Source organism: Macrobrachium nipponense, chromosome 22 (genome assembly GCF_015104395.2).
Source record: "Macrobrachium nipponense isolate FS-2020 chromosome 22, ASM1510439v2, whole genome shotgun sequence".
NCBI classification, from domain to species: domain Eukaryota; kingdom Metazoa; phylum Arthropoda; class Malacostraca; order Decapoda; family Palaemonidae; genus Macrobrachium; species Macrobrachium nipponense.
This window is the reverse complement of record NC_087213.1, coordinates 21,040,648-21,048,147: the sequence shown is the minus strand read 5'-3', so window position 1 is coordinate 21,048,147 and position 7,500 is coordinate 21,040,648.

Sequence of the window (7,500 nt, the reverse complement as noted above, 5' to 3'; positions counted from 1 at the left end):
AAGCAATAAGATTACCGAAAGTAACAGGATTAACGAAAGCAAAAAGATTAACGAAAGCAACAGGATTAATGAAGACAACAAGATTAACGAAAGCAACCTGATTACCGAAAGCAACAAGATTAACGAAAGCAACAAGATTAACGAAAGCAACAGAATTAACGAAAACAACAAGATTAACGAAAACACACAAATAGCGAAAGCAACAGTATGGACGAAAGCAACCAGATTCAGGAAAGCAAAAGGATTAACGACAACACAAGATTAACGAAAGCAACAGTATTAACAAAACACACAAAATTAACGAAAGCAACAGTATTAACAAAAAACACAAGATTAACGAAAGCAACAGGATTAACGAAAACACAAGATTAACGAAAACAACAGGATTAAGGAAAAAACGAGATTGACAAAAGCAACAGGATTTACGAAAGCAACAGTATTAACGAAAACACAAGATTAACGAAAACAACAGGATTAACAGATGCTTCCAGGTACGAAAGAGACTCTTCTTCCACATTCTTCGTACCCAGTCATTAACCAGGAAAAAAGGAGCAGTTTTTACCCTCACCACAGCTGGTGCAAATGAGATGGCACAGATGGTCATTCGAGATGAAGCGCCCAAGAAGCCCAAAAATAAACTGAATCAAGAACGAAATCATTTGCAAAATTACATCCTCTCTTTCGCTTGACATTGACAAATGTAGTTTGGGGAATCTCTCACCTACGTGAATACCTTCGTGCATTTTATTCCTTATTTTCTAAATATGTATATATATATATATATATATATATATATATATATATATATATATATATAATATTATATATATATATATATATATACATACATATATATATATACATACATCATATATATGATAGATAGATAGATAGATAGATAGATAGATAGATAGATAGATAGATAGATAGATAGATAGATAAATAAATAAATAAATAAGTAAATAAAAAAAATACAGCAGAGACTGATGCGAGATTGTGCATACGTGAATGTTCTTCCAAGATAGGAAATTCTTACCTTCCTGCGTCCTATTTATTTTCCAATAAAAGTAAAATAAAAAAATAAAAAAAAGTAGAGGGATGCAAGCTTGTGCCTCCCTCCTACCTGGCAATGTTGCTTGATATATATTCATTTAAGATGTCTTCATTTCAATGAGTACTATATTGTCTTTGAAGGAATCGTATATTTTAACGAACATTTGCAGACGAAGCAGCCTGCTCATTAGCGTTGTGGATGTTTAACTAGACAAGAGGAAACCTGGAAGCATTCAAGCGTTATATAACATGTAGAAAAGAAGAGATAATAATGTTGTGACATTTTATGTTAATGAAACATCTGTCTACCAGTAATGATCTGCGTTCTTGTAATCATAAAATCTTCCGATCTCTTAATGAAAATCTGGATTATTGCCTGAGAAGATGACTTGAAAACAAAGGCAATAATCTATTTCACGATATCCGGGAAGGGAAACGATAGACTTCCTCACCTCAATAAGCACGGCAGAATAAGCCAGTCGACCATAAAGAATTAACGTGACTGAAATTTTCAGAAAAGCAGTAAGAAAATAGATTGAAGAAAAACAACCGTGTCTGATGCAACTGCTATATAATTCGTGAAATGATTTGGTCATGTCATGAGGAGAGAAGATGAACACGTAAGTAAGAGGGTTGTGAACATGGAGGTGGAGAGCAGAAGAGGGAGGGGAAGGCCAAAGTTCAGGTGGAAAGATAAAATTATTGAATAACATGAAGTAAAAAAGTGTCCAAGAGAACAAGATGTATAGGACAGAGGGAGAAGAAGAAGAAGGCTGACGAGAAACAGCGACCCCATATAGAAATGGGAAAAGCTGAAGGCAAAGAAGAAGTATTTATACGCTGTTGGAAATATAATAAACATATAGCTTTCAGAATTAAAAGTCACACGAGATGAACCGCAGTCCTCAAATTCCCTAGACGTGAGAAAATACTATTTCGTCCACTACTCCTCCTATTCAATGCGGACGCCTTGCCATCACGTAATCTACTCATACAGAAGGAACAAAGTTCTTATTCTGAAGGAGGAGACGTCGCCTTTCAAACCTTGTTATCGGAGAGACGCCCCCAATGCAAATTGGATGTTCGAGGTAGAAGCAAGGATTCATTCGAGGAAACTGCGTAATCAATGCCAGCGCCAGACGTGTCAAAGTGGGAGCCTCTTGAACCGCACCGTCTTCGTAGGTCAAAACACGTCTTCCTCACGAAGTCATACCGTGCACGTGTCTTAGTACAGACGGGTCGCAATGGCGTCTGGAATCAGGCCTACTATAGTAGATTCCCATCAGCCGTGCATTTGATGTCTAGGCCAGTCCTTTACGACGCTCCTGATTGGCTGTTGATAAGGCCCCTGTGATTGGCTTATCAACAGCCAATCAGGAGCGTCGTAAGGGGCTGGCCTAGACATAAAATACACGGTTGATGTGAATCTACAGTAGCAAACATACATATATACAGACATTATGTATGAAAATTCGTAAAGTAACTAAAATTACGGGCATAACCAGCCTCCTCGATTCATGGGCAGAACCAGCTCCGTTTCAGGGAATCCCTTCTTATCCCCACTCCCTTCGGGGGGGGGGGGGGGGGGGCAGGTAGGACGAAACCCCATTATAAGCCACCCTGTCAAGTTTCATGTCCATCAGACCAGCCGTCTGGCCGTGATTGAATGACAGACGGACGGACAGACATTATGCCCATTATAGGAAGATATGAATGGATGCCCGTGCTCTTCATTCGAGAAAACCCTAACTTTAAAAAGGATCTTGTTATTTTGCTGAATACGTTCAATAATGTTTCTTCATCCAATCTATTAAAAAATCATACAGGCCTTCCCTTACCTGTCTGAAAATTTGCAGTATTGTTTGGGCGTCTCCACGCTCATTCTGCCTGTGTTTTTGACTGATATGTTATTTGATCTCTCTCTCTCTCTCTCTCTCTCTCTCTCTCTCTCTCTCTCTATCAAACGTCTGAGTGACCAGGTTACACAAGCATATTTTTGAGACAGGTTACCATAATGAAAATATGAATTGAACATCCCTTTCAGTTGACTTACTTTTGTAGCTTGATCAAATAGATAATGCCAATGCTAACGGATAGAAACAGTGTAATGTTTCCATATGCCCCTTTTCTAACTTTTACAGAAGAGTAATCAATGAATTTCAATTAAATCTGGTAATATTTCAAACAGTGAACCTTTACAGATGATTAAAAAAAATTCTAACGTTATAAAAAATTGACACAACGGTTAAAATAAAAGTTCTGATGATCCCGGATCTCTCTTCTCTCCCCCGATGTTAATAAATAAATAACTCCTTCCCATACAGATCCATGCAAACTGATGGAAAACAAAAATACGAAGAAATAATTTCGACAGCGCTCGCGTCTCCATGGAAACCGTAGATACACCGTACAAAATGTGAGCGAGGCTGATACTACTATATATGCGATGTCCGTACGCCCCTAACAAAAGGAGCGTGAAAAAAGTTTGATCCAATTCCGATTTTTCTTCTCGGCGAACAAATACTTCAGAATATATATATGGACTCGCACAAAAGATCCAGGCTCTAGATTACCTCTCGCGTCAGAGGCTTCCAGTTCTCGAACAGGCGATATTACTCTCCTCAGTCGTATTGTATTTCCTATCCTGTTTACACTAAGATTTCAGAAGTGGGCTGAATCTGCACTGATACAGTCATATGGCAGTAACAATGAAAAACGCATGAATCCCAAACGCGCACATGTACACGTCCCTCAGATTAAAAGAAGGACAATAAATGGAGTTTCCTGTACAGCCACACGGCCCGTGAAACTCAGCCACGGTCCGGTGGTGGCCTGCGTTGTTGGCACCTCTGTTCATGGTTTACTTTAATATTAGAAAAATGAAAAACTACTGAGGCTAGAGGGTCGCAATTTGGCGTGTTTGATGATTGGAGGGTGGATGAAAACTTACCAAATTTGAAATTGCAGTACAAAAATCAGTAAGGCAAGAGGAGTAGCTATACAGCGCTGGTTTCCTTTCGCCTTTTTTCTTCAATATGCGTGATGGTGTACAGGCGGACGTCCAAAAACGGCCTCCAAATGACCCTCAAATTGCTGCCTGGAAGTTGCGATTGCTTATTTCGACGTTCTATTGAATATCGACGGGAGCAAAACAGGACAAAGTATGTATTATGTATAAGTAGGATCCCGTCTCACTAGATACGATCCCGCATACATTAGCACGTATATAACCATAGTATGCAAGGAAGTGAGCAAGACATCATTTATAAAAGATTACTCTGATTTGTAAAGATCTAGTCATATATCCGGTGGTAACATATTCTTACTTACTAGGTACTCGATATGCTATATCTAAATCCAGTAAGTGTTTAAAAATCAATAAGACTAAATTCAAAATAGTGAAAGGATCAAAATGCAGGATATGTGAGAATTGACTGCAATTAACGTTTAAAACTGAATAACATTAAATTTTGACATAATAAAGGAATAAAAATAGTCTCATCGAGAACTCCTAATACTGATAGGCCCAGTGCCACTAGCGGCTGACCCCAAAGGCTTGTTCATACATAAGTGTCATCGTCTTGTTCCCAGCCATGTGAGTGTCACGAGTACACAATTTTCACGGCAGAAATACAGTGATTTTTAAGACATTTTCTCGTGAGGAGCCGACATATTTTCACGTCAAAGTCGTTGTTATCAGGCGCTCTTCGAACGAGTGTTCCTCGTTGCTGTCAACATTTTCATATCAGTGAACAGAATAAGTAGGGGCGGGGGAAGCAATAAGATGTCATCCGCGCACTACTCATTATGAGATGATTATTGCCAAGGTCGCATTCGAACGCATGATTTTTTTTTCTTTTACATATGCATGTCATTGAAGAAGGCGGGGAGAGAGAGAGATTGGGAACGGGAATGTTGGGTTGTTCCAGCAATCTCTGGAACCAAAGCCATGCATTATTTGTCAGGGGAAGGAAGTAATATGTAATGCTGCACCACTCATTTCGGGCAGATTGTTCCGACGCATGCAACCTGCTCAGCAAATCTCATTTTCTTGTCTTTTATGGAGTGTTCCCACTCAATTCCCACGACGTATTTTTTTTTTTTTTTTTTTTTCGAGACCAATGTTTCTCTGCTGCAGTACGTAAGAGAAATTAAATGTAGGTAAAGAGATCAGTGACTAGCACTTTTCGCCTACAAGTAAATATTTTGGAAATAAATCTGAGAAAAAAAGTTATAGTTTCTCAATAACAAATTTTGAACTTTCCTCTCTTATTTCGTTTAGCCAAACGATGATCAATGGAATCATAGTAATTAGTCACTTTTTTCAAGCAGGATCTGATTAGAAAAAACAGGAAAGTTTAGAGAAAAGAAAAAAAAGATGAATGACTATAGCTGGTTCACTTAAGGTAGATTCTTGGATGAACCCTATGCTCTCGAGAAGTGTTTGGTCGCAGATGATTGGCTGGTACCGGGAGGTGGGGAGCTTCCAGCCAATCAGCGGCAGCCAAACAAAACGCCTCGTAGGCATAGGGCTCACCCAAGAATCTACGTTAAGTGAACCAGCTATAGTAATCTACGTCATGATGCGCAGAACCAAACTTAGTAGTTAACATAATGGCTGATTCTGAAAAGCACAAAATGAGGTAGTGCAATAATCCTGGAATGTTGAATGCTTCAGAATTAGAGATAGTTTTTTTTTTCTTTTTGCAAAAGCTCTCCAGCACGGGACTGAAACGACGAGGCTTCGTTCTGCTCTGCTCAGTAAAATTCCTTTTCTTTCTCGTTCTCTAACTCTCTTTCTCTCAAACACAAGCAAACACACACACAGACAAACACATACAGACAAACGTCAGAATGAGTCATGATATGAGAGGAAGAGTGAACGACCGCTGTCATTTTTGAGAGAGCCAAAGGTCAGCTCCAAATGAAGTTGGTTATTTTCGATCACTGTAATAAAATTGGCAATAATTCTAAAATTCAGTAAAAACAAAAATTATACACAAAATGAATATTTTATCGGATAAATATCAAGGGGCCCTAGCGAAATTCAAACCGACGCTGTTGTAAACAGCGTAATGTTTTTACAATAGAAAAAAAAGGGTAAGGCAATATGTTACAATTCCGCGAGGAAAAACAATCAGTCAAATATTACTTCCGTATTTCGAAACATGTAACGCAATAACCATGAATATATTCCAGCACCTCTTCTGTTATATTATAAAATAATTTCGTTTTTCAAGAGCTGAAGTTCAGTTGTTTTTTTTTATCAATGTTCACTTCCGATTTAGGAGGAGCCCATTTAGTTTCTCAGCGCTTCGACATGCAAACTCACAAAGATGCAATTGATCCTCATTCGAAATCTGCAATTGATCTTCACTCGAAATCTGCAACAGATCCTCATTCGTTGGAAATCTGGAATTGATCCTCATCCGAAATCTGCAATTGCTCCTCATTCAAAATTTGCAATTGATCCTCATTAGAAATCTGCAATGGGTCCTCATGTGAAATCTGCAATTGATCATCCTTCGAAATCTACAATTGATCCTCATTCTAAATTTCCAATTGATCTTCATTCGAAATCTGCACTTGCTCCTCATTAGAAATCTGGAATTGAGCCTCATTTGAAATCTGCAATTGATTCTCATTTGAAATCTCCAATTGATTATCATTTGAAATCTGTAATTGATCCTCATTCAAAATCTGTAATTAATCTGCAGTTCAGTCTCATTTGAAATCTGCACTTGATCCTCATTCGAAATCTGCAACCGATCCTCATTTGTTCGAAATTTCCAATTGATCCTCATTTGAAATCTCCAACTGATCCTCATTCGTTCGAAATCTGCATTTGATCCCCATTCGAAATCTACAATTGACCCTCATTCGAAATCTCCAATTGACCTTCATTTGAAATCTCCAATTGATCCTCATTCGTTCGAAATCTGCAACTGATCCTCATTCGAAATCTGTAATTGATCCCCATTCGAAATTTCCAATTGATCCTCATTCGAAATCTGCAATTGAGTCTCATTAAAAATCTGCAGTTGATCATCATTTGAAATCTCCCAATTGATCTTCATTCGAAATCTGCAGTTGATCCTCATTCGAAATCTCCAACTGATCCTCATTCGAAATCTCCAATTGATCCTCATTCGAAATCTGCAATTGATCCTCACTAGAAATCTGCAATCGAGTCTCATTCGAAATCTGCAGTTGCTCAACTTTTGAAATCTCCAACTGATCCTCATTCGAAATCTCCAATTGATCCCCATTTGATACCTGCAATTGAACCTCATTCGTTCGAAATCTGCAACTGATCCTCATTCGAAATCTGTAATTGATCACCATTCCAAATCTGCAATTGTTCCTCATTCGAAATCTCCAGTTGATCATCATTAGAAATCTGCAAATGCTCCTCATTCGAAATCTCCAGTTGATCATCATTAGAAA